The sequence below is a fragment of the Gopherus evgoodei genome, chromosome 3 (assembly GCF_007399415.2).
Source record: "Gopherus evgoodei ecotype Sinaloan lineage chromosome 3, rGopEvg1_v1.p, whole genome shotgun sequence".
Classification (NCBI taxonomy): domain Eukaryota; kingdom Metazoa; phylum Chordata; order Testudines; family Testudinidae; genus Gopherus; species Gopherus evgoodei.
The window spans coordinates 180,304,109-180,317,881 of NC_044324.1; positions in this window are offsets into that span (position 1 = coordinate 180,304,109).

Genomic DNA, 13,773 nt, shown 5'->3' on the forward strand with positions numbered 1-13,773 from the left:
GTGTTTAATCCATATTATTCAAAGAAACTGTTAGACAGTAGTTCTTTCTTGATTTAAGACATCTTTAATGACTGCAGTGCTGACAAGCCCAGGAAAAAAGTAGCATTTCTCGCATTTCGTGAACAGTAAAATACTTTGTAGTTTCACCATGAACTTTTGGCTATTTTTTCACAACAACAAAAAGTCATTTAAATACAAAATATATTTTTTTTGCAGGCAACAGCCTATTTTATGCCATGATGCTGAGAACATTTTTATGTGAAAACTTGCAGCAGGCAACTAAGTGAGGCATGAATCTTGAAATGTTTGTGCAGGTAAAATCATCTCTGTTAGTGAAAATGTTAAACAATCAATTTAACTAAATCTCACTAAATAATATTTTACATCTTGTCTTTCATTCTAAAATACTTAACAGACTAAGTACCTACATGGTGTCAAGTATCGGGGGTAGCCATGTTAGTCTGTAGCCACAAAAACAACAAGGAGTCTGGTGGCACCTTAAAGACTAACAGATTTATTTGGGCATAAGCTTTCGTGGGTAAAAAAAACCTCACTACTTCAGGTAGTGCTGTTGCTTAGACTGATCTGCAGCTCTGGTGAGGTTGCAGAAATACCTGACCCTGGGTCATATGACCCATGCTCTGCTCAGGGATAGGTGCAGCCGCATGCCCAAGAGCTGACTCACTGCAGCAACTGGGTGAGCAGCCCCAATTTGGCTGCAAATTTGCCTGATACATTTAAGCTGATACATATGCCATGGCTGAATTTAGTCCCACAGGGCATGTATATCTCCCTTTTACTTCAGTGGGAGTTGTGCTTGCTTATGTTATGGATGAATTTGGTCTAAGTTATAAACACAAGTTCAGGCAGCAGTCTTGCTAGGTACTATCCTTCTTCCCATTCAGAAGCTTAGTCAAGGAACTACATGTGACATGCTTTTCTGTTCATGTCTCTGATGTTTGCATACACATCAGCTATACTGAAAGCAAATTTAAAGAGTGGCTTAAATGGATAACGAGAGGAAACTCCTAGTTATGGCTGAGAGTCTCCTTAATGTTTTTGATTCGTGCTATTCAGTTTGACTTAGTATTTTAGCACACATGGTAGAAGACCATCCCCCCTTCAAAATGGAGGTCCCCTGGTAAAAGCACCATACCAATGCCACACCTAGGTATGGCAAGAGTACAGGACAGTACAGAGTTGCAGCCTGCATTCATTTCCTAGCTTCAGTCAGCTGAAGCCAGAGTCTTACCATTGTTTTGTGTTGGAGTTTCCTTTGGATGGTTTTCAATGTTTGTTTAAAAATACGAATGTGGAGATGAGTTGCATATTTCAGACCAATTTTGAAATGTGTTTCAAAGCCAAGCATTAACAACCTGAGATGTCACAGTGGCTTCCTTGAAGTGTTGTGGTCAGCTGTGCAGATCCATTAAAAACACATAATATTTACCTATAATATATAATAACAACAAGTTGTTCTAATACTACAGAGTCACTACTCACTTTCTGTCATGTAAATCTGCAGTGCTTTATGCTCAGGTAGATCTGCCCTTGATGTGTTGACAATCTTTCTTCAAAAATCTCTCAACTGTGCAGCTCCACCGGTGTTGGTGGTAACATCAGTGGAAGTGGGAGTGTAGGGAGGAAAGTGATGTTTTTACCACTTTGTCTTTTAGATCTGCTCAGAGAAGTTCTAGCAGATGCAGTGGTAAAAAACATCATTGGTTTCCTGTGCCCATCTACTCTCGCACTCCCATATTTACTACCAGAGGAGCTGTGCTAGTTGGAGACATCTCAGAAAAGACTAGTGTAAATAAAACTATTTAGTTCCTACTGAAAGCAGAAATGTGCTAACTACAGGCATGTTCAATGGTGATAATCTTTTTCATATATGTTTGTAGTTAGTAACATTTTAGTACAGTTTGACTGTAGAACATGGATAAAATGGCATTAGAGATTACTGTGCTAGTGGAAATCATGCTCTAATTATCCCCACATAGTTCTAAACAGTGTTATTGTGCTGTATATATGGACATACATCCTATTAGAGTAGATCTGTGTTTAAAGTTGTTTCAAACATTGTTACAAGCCATAATGAGGACAGGGGCTTACTAGCTATGAGAGTTGTTGGTACGATATATAAGACAATCCACTTTTTCTTCACTTCCTTCCTTCAACAGTTGTGTAAAGTTGCTGTGTAGAAAAGATGACTTGCAAGGGGGAATGAGATGGTTGAATCCTTTTTGCTGCTTTATGATGTCTAAAGCAGTTCTTAAGCATATTGCTTTATAATGCAGCAGAATTGTAGCTGACATCAGTTTCTGAAAACTTGCAGGTTGCATGATGCAGTGTTCCAGGGTGGGCATGGCTTTTGACCTCTGAAGAGCTTTTCAAAATGCAATTGAGGAACATCACCAATACAGTCTGGAAACTGAAGGGGGATGGAGCTTGTCCGAATACATACTTATCATCCTCTTTGGAGGATGGTTAGAATGATATACTCCTCCAAAGCTACAACAACCAACATGGGCTTACAGGGACTGCTAGCAGCTTTAAAGAAAATTCAGTGGAATAGAAGAGATTCCAGTAACTACATATCTTAACTTTTCTTTTCTTTACAATCTACTAGAAAGTTCACATCTTGACAATATAATGATGCAAACTAGTTAGAAAGTATGGAAAATTGCCAGATTTCAAAGTAGATAAGCCTTAGGTTTTTTTAAAAAAAGATAATTTAAGAATTGTTTAATTGATAATAGAAAATTATGGAACTGCATGTTACTCTTGAAGCTTTCTGAATCCAGCTTTCTCTTCCCCACCCCCGTGTTTTCTAACCGTAAAGCCACTCCTATTTTGGTTTAAACTGGGCTCTGCTGGGAAGCAACGTGCTGTATCCTTAAAAAGGAAGCCCCCACAGAGAGAGAGAGAACCTGGATGTTCACTTCATGGAGGTACTGAAACAATGATGGGTCTTTTAAAAACTGCTACAAAAACATCTACAAAAATAACTTGGAGAAAATCTTACTTTGCTAACCGAAAGCCAGCTCAAGAAAATATCTGCTGATTACCAGAGCTTTCCTTCAACAACATGAAAGGGGAGAGTATGTTTCAGTCTGGTCCAATGTCTGTTGATTTACATTTCTTCAGTAATACCCAGAGGATTTTGTGTGAATACCACTTTGACGCAAATAGTCTAACTTGGCAAATGTTGCCATTACTTCAATTGCATTTGTATCTTCTGCTGAGTCACACATGTTCCTGATAACATGGGCATGCTCGTGGCCAAATGCTGCACAACTGAGCTGCCAAAGCACAAGGCTGTCTGGAATCTGTTTGGACCAATCCATCATCACATAGCAAAGCTCTGGGATGCTGTCTCTGCCTATTCCTCTGCAGCAGCCTGGAAGCTTGCAGGATCTTGTTTCACATCAGCCACCTAGAGGATGTAGTTCTCAAGTATTACAAGGAAGTTAGCGTAAAAGAGCTGGGGAACAAAATACCTAATGCTGCAAAGCAAAGAGATTCATCAAGCTCTTTTCTAGGGTTTGTCACTAGAATTTGTGCTGATAGCATTCTGAAGGAGGAAAAGGGTAAGTACACCCAGCATAGTCTTGGTCTGTGAGACCCACACCTGCAGACTCAGTGTTTCCAAGCCCACATTTGAGCGTCCACACTGCATTGGAAACCCACACCTCCCAGTTGTGCTGAGACATCCATATTGCACTATGTAAACCTGAGAGAGCTTCAGCTTCTGTGGGCTTATGCCATTGCGTCCTAGCATATCTAGCACTCTAGCCAGCTGTAGCTGCTCTAGGGCTTCAGTCATAATGAGTTGTGGGAGCACAAGTCTGCCCAGCCTGCATGAGTTCTCTGGATGTGTTTTGGGTGGTTTTAGCCCATCAACACACAGACGAGCTAGGAAGCACAGCCCCAGAGGGTTGTGAAATAGTGTTGGGAGACTCCACACATGAATCTGGTGACTCTCACTTGAGCTGCGTCTACATGCCTGGGCTTTGACCTGCATCACAACAGGACTTGGGCTCTGCCCACCCCCTCAGCAGGATCCGGGGTCCTGCCCCAAGTCAGACTGATAGCTGTGTGGATGGAAGGGAGGCTTGGGCATAAACCCAAGCCAAAGTCCAGGCTTAGAGTGCTGCATAGACATACCCGCAGGGAATGACTATACTGCAATAAAAAACCCACAGCACCAATTCTCAGTCCTGGGGTAAGGTGACTCAGGCTCACAAGACTCAGGCTGTGGGCTATAAAATTGCAGACGTTTGGGCTTGGGCTCCAGCCTGGGCTCTGAGACCCCATGATGGTGAGAGGGTCTCAGAGCTCAAGTGTCTACACTGCAATTTTATAGCCCTGTGTAGACGTGCAGACTCACCACCATGGTGCCTCCTGCTGGTGACTTCTGGGAACTAGCTCAATTTCCACCCGGAGCACCCTCTGCAGGCCGGTGATCCACTTGTCCTCTGACTCCCCTGGATCCGGTGCCCTTTTAACTGGGTACTGCCCCCTGGCAGTAACCCTTTTCTCTCAGAGTCTCCCCTCCCTGGGAAACTCCCACCCACTATCCTCACCTTGCCTCAGTATCAGGCTACTGCCAGTCATCATCTAGCCCCATGCCCTGGGGCAGACTGCAGTATCAGCCTACTCATCACTGGCAAGGTTGGGTTTGGACCTGCTGCCTTGGCCTACGCTTGGGCTGCCCTCTGCAACCCCAGTACCTATTGGCCCAATGCTAGGGCTCCCTAGCTCCTCTGCCTTTCCCCAGCCCTGCTCCACTCAGGTACCCGATCTCTAGCTCCCAGCCAGGCCCATCTCCCTCTACAGGCAGAGGGAGACTGTCTGGGCTTCTGGCTCACAGCCTCTTATAGGGGCCAGCTGGGCCTGATTGGGGCATGGCCACAGCTGAGCCTACTTTCCCCAATCAGCCCAGGCTTCTTGCCCCAGCCACAGCCCTCTCCTGGGCTGTTTTAAGCTCTTCAGGGCAGGAGCAGGGGTCCACCGTGCTACACCCTGCAAAACCTACTCTGCTGACCTGGGCTAGCTGCGGCCATGCTGCAGGTCTTTTATTGCAGTGTAGACATACATAAAACGACCCCTGAAGCTGACTAGCAGACAGAGTATGTTACTATGAGTAGTTAATGAGAGCTGTGACAATGCAGGACACTGATATCTTGGTATTTACATTCCAGTGATTTGTGTGCAGACATAACTGGCTCCTGATAATAGCAATAATATCTGTGTTACACAAATATGGGACTTGGTCCAAGCAACTCCATTGGGTATGTTTTAATATCAACACAGTAATGTAACCTAAGAATGCCACAAAGGGGGAAGGAAGGGTGTGACAGATTTAGTGAAGCGAACAATGCAACATCGATATTTGCACTGGATTATCTAATGAGATGAGCCAAACTGTAGCAGGTGTGTTAGAGGTTGGAGGAAGCCCCTCTGCCCCATCAGCACATCTGCACAAGAGATAGCCACAACAGTGCAGGTGGTGCTGCAGTTGACTTTGATAAAAAATTGACCGTCATCAATGTCCACTGCTTTTTTGGAGTGGAGCGGTGTCAGTGGACATCTTCCCCAGTTAGGGCTCCACTTTTTCCTATCCCTGCAGGAGGACACCCTCAGTCTGGAGGGTGGTGATGCTGTCTTGGGTGGGGAAAGACATCCCTGATACACCAATAGTCCCAACTCTCCTCTCCTGCCCTTTACTGTTCACAGTCAGCAAGCCAACTCTGAGTCACTGTTTGCAAGTATCGGTTTTGCTATTTCAGCCAGTGCTGAGACCAAAAATGCATTCTCTCTAGTCTTTTCTCAGGACCGTGTTCCCAGTGTTAATTCAGGCCATGCCCTTGGATTTCTGTTCTTTCTTTGAGCTTCTCTGTTCTTTTTGCTGCCTTCCTGCTTTCTCTCTCTCACACACACACACATACCCCTCCACTAAATAATAACCAGTGAAATCCTCTCTGCTCACATGGCTCCATTTCTGTGTTGTTGCATGTGCCTGTGTTTTGGCTGAAAGCTCCTATTGTTTTAGCTACCTAATTCTATAAATGAGCTTAATGACTTCTTACAGCTATCTTATTTGAAGGGCAACAGTTACACCCTCCCACTTCCGTGAGGTTTTGCCCAACTCATTAAAGGCCCGTTTATGCTGATTGAATAGTGCTGTGTAAAGGACATGTTGGGCAACTTGCCTTATCTTTGCATCAATTTCTCCAGATATAAGAAGGGGGAGAACACTACTTGCCTACCTCACAAGGGCTGATATGAGTCTTAGGGCTTGCCTACACGTAAAATGCTACAGTGGCACAGCTTTGCTGCTGTAGTACTTCAGTGTAGACACTACCTAAGCTGACAGGAGGGAGTTTCCTGTCCATGTAGGTAATCCACCTCCTCAGGACGTGGGAGCTAGGTTGACAGAAGAATTCCTTTGTTGACCTAGCATTGTCTACATCAGGACTTAGAATGGCTAATCTACATTGCACAGGGGTTTCAGATTTTTCACACACTGACCAACATCGTTAATCTGAACTTATTGTCTAGTGTAGACCGTGCTTTAGTACCTTAACATTTGAAAAGATGTCTGAATGCTGTGTAGTTAAAATGTACTGTATGCAGAGAGCCATCACACTGCATTGTCACTGAACATATGCTATTGTTACTTGGGGAGTGTGGGAGACAAAGAAACAGCACACAGGTTTCAAAATAGCCAGTGGGTTCCAGAAACAAGTTGAGGGAACATATAAGCCTAACAGTATCTTTCACGTATATCAGGGTAGGCAACCTATGCATGCATGCCACCTTTGGCACGTGAGCTGATTTTCAGTGGCACTCACTGCCCAGGTCCTAGCCACCGATCCAGGGTGCTCTGCCTTTTAATTTAATTTTAAATGAAGCTTCTTAAATGGTTTAAAAACCTTATTTACTTTGCATACAACAATAGTTTAGTTATATATTATAGACTTACAGAAAGAGACCTTCTAAAATTTATTACTGGCACGCAAAACCTTACATTAGAGTGAACAAATGAAGACTCTGCACACCGCTTCTGAAAGGTTGCTGACCCCTGACATATACTATACATGCATATCCTTGCTTAAGCCAAATAGATGTGCTACAGCAATATGAAATCAAAGGAAATGGGTAACTTTACAGGTATGTCTAGAAGTTTAATGACTGGTGTTAAAATAAATAAGTGGTTTATTATAAATGAGTGTTGTGATCTCTTGATGTATTGAGGCAATATATAATATTCAGTGACCTTTAGGAAACCATGAATGTAATTTCTTAGAGTTAGGGACTATGTCTGCCGCTGTGAAGAAGTCAGCACCCACATGCTGATGGCGAGTAATAATTTAATAGGGCACACAGGAAGAGCCTTAAAACAGCTGTGATCAGTAAACAATCCTTCAAACGTATATTATTTGATTTTCTGAAAGGTCTTAAATCTGCTTCTATATATTGAACCTACAGTAGCTCTCTGTTCGTACACTGAACGGCTCCAAGTTTTCAAACTGATCAGCCTCCAACATTGTGCTTTCACCAATTAAATGTTCCCACCCTATAGTCTTAAAAAAAAATCTTTCCTACTATGAGTAAAGAGTGCACATAAAGCTGAAGAATGAGACGATTCTCTGTAAGAACTATGAGCTAGTGTGCTTGAGAAATTTTGTTTTATATCCGGAAAAAAAACCCCAGTACATTACTCTTTAAAAAATTCACCTACGCACAGTCTGACAAATCTGAGGAGTTCTCAAGCTGCACATGGGCTGGCGTATGCAATTTCTAAATTATTTTCAACATGTGTACCCTTAAAATTAAAGCAATAAAGTGCTGAACGAGGAATAGTTTAGGAAGGAACTGTGTAAACTTCCTTCACTTACCTCTGTCAATGCACCTTGCTATTGATTAGCCACAACATTACTGGCCAGTTCCAGACTTCACTTTAGCAGACTGCTAATCGCAGCATGGATTTTTCTGAGGTGCACAAATCAGGACTAGGATGAGGCTATCCAACTCATTGTCACGTGTAAATACAGTTAGGATTTTGAACCCAGGCAGTTGTCTCCAACAGTGGAAATTGAATGGAAAAAGCTAGTGCATTGTTCCACAGTGCACACTTCCTAATGAGACAACGGGTACCTTTACTGACAGTCTCAACAGATACCTCAGGAAAAAATGGGTCTAGAGACTAAACTCCTCATCCGTAGAGCATTGGTGGGGTGGCAAATTTACAAGTAACTTCAATAATTTGCATAAAATGTGACAGCTGCACAAAGCTCAGCAGCTATGCTTGGGAGAGGATTACTCCTCGCCCATCTCCCCACCCTCACCCCCAGTAAAGGAGCTATGTTACTTAAATTGGACAATGGATTTACTCCTAAATCATAGAACCCAGCATCCCTTTTATATTTCAGAACCAAAATAAAGAAATGTTCCATTAACAACAGGGTCAAAAATGGAATAAAAGTTCTAGAATAGAGGTTGGGAAGTAGTTACATTTTAATGTTCCTTTGACATTTTTATATGTAATATATGCTATAGTTAAAACTATTTAAAATCATATTAAAGTTACAATGTCAAGTGCTCAGAAGTGAGGAAATGCCACGATTATGGTTGCCCGTGAAACCATAATTCTGCCTCTTTCTCTGTATTATCTCACAGCCTCTAGTTACATGATTACATGCTACTTTCCCCCAAAGGGATCATCTGTGGTGTTTGAACCCAGGCAAGACCTTTAGATGCATGGCACAGACCTGTTCCACTTGAGCTAAAGAAACAGCTTGTAGCAGAAGTAGACTATTCTTCTCGGAGTGGACCACCTTCTAAAGGGGAATAAGGCATTTTGCCACAGAGCTGCACAATAATTTCTGAAATGGGTAGAATGTTGGGCACCAGGATTCCTGGGTTCTGTTCCGGGCTGTGAGTGCAGAGTGTAGTCTAGTCATTATATCACTGGTTAGAGAGAAGATAGCCAAGTCCATAGATTTGAGTCTGAAGGGCAGTGACTGAGTGAATGAGACTTGGCTCTGTCATATTGGAGAGCTCAATTCTATTCCCAGCTGTGACTGAAGTGACCTTGTGCAAGCTCTCTTGCCCTATTTGTAAAATGGGAAGAATGATATTTGTCTGTTCACCTCTTGGAGTATGGGTACGAGCAGGGGCGGCTCTAGGCATTTTGCCGCGCCAAGCATGGCAGGCAGGCTGCCTTTGGCAGCTTGCCTGCAGGAGGTCCCCGGTCCCGCCAATTCAGCAGCAGCCTGTGGGAGGTCCGCCAAAGCCGCGGGACCAGCGGACCCTCCGCAGGCATTCTGCCAAAGGCAGCCTGCCTGCTGCCCTCACGGCGACCAGCAGAGCACCCTGCGTGGCTTGCCGCCCCAGGCACGCACTTGGCGTGCTGATTCCTGGAGCCCCTGGGTACGAGTCAGTTAGCAGTAATGATTGTCTGCTTGATCCCAGCCCAGTGCACCTTCCTGTAGGCCAAAAGGTGTTCTGAGGGGGAGGATCTCTTTCCCTTATGCCCTCTGATCTGAGTGCAGGCAGGTGTGACAGGACTATCAAATATATGAGTGTCATGCAGATTTACACAAGGCATTTGGCTTTGCTCCCAAGTATCCCCCATGTGACTCCCTTACTCCCCTACCTCCACTTATCTGCAGTGCAGAACTGTACTGGTTTCACTTTCAAGGGCCTCTGCACCCATAAATGGAGGGGTAGGATTTATTCCTAAACTCCCATTTCTTCAGTGCAATTTCAGTTGATGTTTCCAGCCTATCAGTGCTGTAGTTTTTCTTTCTCTGTAACACCTGTAACATCCAATCCAATCCAATCCATAAGAATAAGTTAGAAGGTTTTGTAATGTTATATCTTGCTTGATCTAAACTTAATGCAAGTCAAGCAACAAAGAAAGACTTATGAGACTCCTCCTTTCAGGACCCACTTCTGCTGTGCTGCTTACAGGGAGACTTGAGTAGACTTGTACACAAGTTGCCTGGTGGTGTGTCCATTCCCAAATCTTTGTCTGTCTGTCTATTCTGAGAAAGTAAGTTCCTGGGAGCAGCAACCATCCTCCTTGTTTGGAAAGCATGTAGTGGGCATCACTGTAAATAAATCATGTTATCTAAATCTTGCAGTTTCTATTCCTGTGTTGCTTTTTAAGCAAATACATTATTTGCAAATGTATAATGTGAACAACATCCAGGCAGTGCAAAAGGAGAAAGGAAATGTTATTGTGAGAACCTCTTACTGTGGGCTCTGACAACATGAACCTAGAGTGCCATTTAGGGTGCTGGTTTCTGCAAAGCAATTCCAGGAAGAGGCTTATTTATGTTTGAGGGTTTTGTAAAAAATCTGATGCATTTAATAAAATGCAATTGCTCACTGTGTTGGCTTTTAAAAAACACATTTCCATGTTTTTCCGGGATGTGAGAGGGAGGAGGGACACATCCTATTTTGGGAATATGTAGATTCTCATAATAAAAAAAAAAAGCAGAACAGCAAAGGTTGCATAACATCCAAGCGCAACAGTACTAATACTGTTGCCTGGCAACCAGCAGGAAGTGTGTTGGAGAGCAAGCAGTGCTCAGATGAATGAACTCTGTTTTCAGCTGGCAAAAGTAGCTCTGCCATTAAACATGCTCAGCCTGCTTGTATGAAACTTTGTGCTGAAGAGAGGCAAAGGAAGCACAGTTAAAGGAGGACAAAATTTAGTGGTAACAGTGGCATGGCTGGGGATTCCCTATCCATACAGCAGAATCACCTAGCCGCTTCCTGCAAACAATGCCAGAGAGGAGTAGGCAGCTAGCAGGGCCAGAGCACAATGCAGAGTCACCAGTTATTATCACATCATGCAGACACAAATTGTGGTGTTAGCCAGTTATGCAGTTAGAGGCACAGCACACAGCTGCATGGTGAAGACCTAAGAGCAGCAGCTTGGAGAAACTGACCCTGCTATCACAGACAAGAGGATCATCTCAGCAATGTTCTTCTAGCTAAAGGGGCCAAAGAACAGGGAATTGTGTTGTTGCTCCAGAAGTTAGCTTTCCTATGGAATAGAGTATAACACGGGACCTATCCACTCACTAGGCAGAGTTGGCGTTTTGACCATAAGATTCTGCTGGACAATTTAACAACCAAAAAATGCATATCTTCACCATGAAGAAATTATACTGTAAATTAATCTCCTTTTTACTCTCTTAAAATATCATGTATCAATTGTAATCAATCCAAGTATGAAGGAATCCATTGTAATGGCCTACCCCTCTCTATTAGCTGGGGTGAAGGCTGGGGGATTGGGAATTGAAACAGTGTTCTTTTGCCATCCCTGGCTCTAAGGGAGGCAGGCGCTGACAATTTGTTGGATTTTTAGATAATGTGATTTTGCCTCGGTCCTTTGGATGTCACACTATCTACCCACATAGAATAATTGTACATTTATAGCTCCCTCTGTACAAAGATCTTAAAACACTCTACAAATATTGGGTTCCATGACATGCTGGTTAAGTAGGACAGCATGATCGTCATTTTACAGATGGGGAAACAGGTATACAGAAATTAACTACAGTGCTGAAGGTCACACAGTTAAGCATTTGCTAGAGCCAGGAATAGCACCTAGAGCTCCTTGCTTTCATACCTGAACCTTATCTACACAACCATCCTCTCCATGGCTCCTGAAGGTGAGAGCCCAGCAGGATTTAAAGGAGTGCAACAGATATTCCCGCGAACTAGCAGCAAAGAATCCTGTGGCACCTTATAGACTAACAGACGTGTTGGAGCATAAGCTTTCATGGGTGAATACCCACTTCATCAGATGCTGCTCCCTTGAACTAGTTAATTTAATTACCAGCAGGCAGGGTAACGAGGAAGAATATTTACCATACATGCAAATATGGGCCATGGCCTCCTGCTGTGTGAGTGAGTGGGAGAGAAATTCAATAGACAAATAGAGCCTGGAGGAAAATCATGAGAGGAAAAATTGTGTTACAGCAGACCTAATTTAACACACAGTTTTTGGTAGGCGTTGGAGTCTATTTCAAGGTGGGGTTTGAAATACCACGGAACTGTACTTCCTATTTAGCTGCCTGCAGTGTGATTATCTCATGGCTCACAGATAAAGCAGAACTACCGCTGACATGAGATAGAGTTTGAAATATAAACTGTGCCTTTTGTTCACATGGGTTTTTCCCCCTTTCCATCGAGTTTCCCAACATGCCTCTGATGCACTTTGGAACAAATAAACCTTTTGAAATGATTCGCTTTAACACAAAGAGAAATATCCTCTCCCTCCCTCCCCAGTTGTCTTTTAAAAGCTGGGCACAATTTAAGCAGAGGCACTCTGGCAAGAAAGAACAAAGGTGAAGCTTTTTGCCGTGAAAAACGTGAACTCTGTTGATAGAATCTCATAGCTTGTGCAGCAAAGGTGGTATAAATAAAGAGAGTCACATACAGTACCATAAAAGGCATTCAAACTATGTTGGCAGCAGTTCTCTTTCATGCTAATGATGTGCTACAAAAGGTTTGAGCTTTAAATCAAACAAAGAAAAGACAGGGAAATTCATCTTCAACTCTGGACTAATCTATTGTGTTTACACAGCACTGATGTCATCACTGTGCCTCACTTCCTCCATCTGTAACATGTAGCTAATCCTTCCCACCGTAGTAAGGAACTTTGAGATTCTCAAATGAAAAGTGCAGTGATTGCAAATTACCAGTCTATTTGTCCTTTGTTTTATGTATGAATCTAGTAAATAGTAATTGTGGAAGCATCCAAATTATATAGCAGTACTTCACATATGTTTGAAAGAGACACCGTTAAGGCATCATTTCTCCATGGGAAAAATGTCACAATCTCACAGACAAATGTTTGATTTGCAAACCAACAACTGCAGTGATGAAAAATTAGCAAAATGCAGGGCATAGATAAATCAAAATGAGAGAGAAGCAAATGTTTTCATGCATGTAATCTGTGTGCTGTTCCACTATTGCATCAGAGTTCAATAGCTTTTACCTTTAAAATAACCCAGAAAAATTGCAGATGTTTTTATCTGAAGACACTAGCCTTTTGCTTCCTGCCGATCTGCTGAGGTGAGATTTGTATTTTTATTGGGAAAACAAGATAAATAAAAACAGATAATTTACTATTGTGAAAAAAGTTTCCATGGTTCAGTTATGATGAGGTTGCATAGGCCAGAGGCTTAGCAAATAAGACAGGTGACTGCAATGGAGCATGAAAGCACAGCTTAATTTAAACTAAGAACTGCCATCTGGTGGTGTTTGGTCTTACTAAAAATCTGAAATGACAATTCATTGCACTGAACTCTGAACCTATTTGAAAACAAAAATATGCAAAACAAACAAACATGATCATGGAAAAGCTTCATCTCTTAACAGCTCTTAAATTGCCAGCCTATATTAGCATTGTAAGTATTTTTACAGTGGTTTAAGCTTTATTATGTATTTTGAATGAATGCCATAGTTTGGAAGGACTATGTAAAATGGTTTTTACTTCTTTAAAGGAGATGGGAGGTAATCTTTAAGAGCTTTATTCAAATAGATTGGAATTAAATAGATTGTGGCTTGTGGGACTGCAGACAGTGATGGAATTTAGAATCCCAACTTCGTATGCAGTGGGCCAGATCCTCCACTGGTGTAAATTGGTGCAACTCCCATGACCAGCAGAGAGATGCTGATTTACACCAGCTGAGAGTCTGGCCCTTTGTTTATGGAATTCACACAGCAGGCTTGGACAACAAC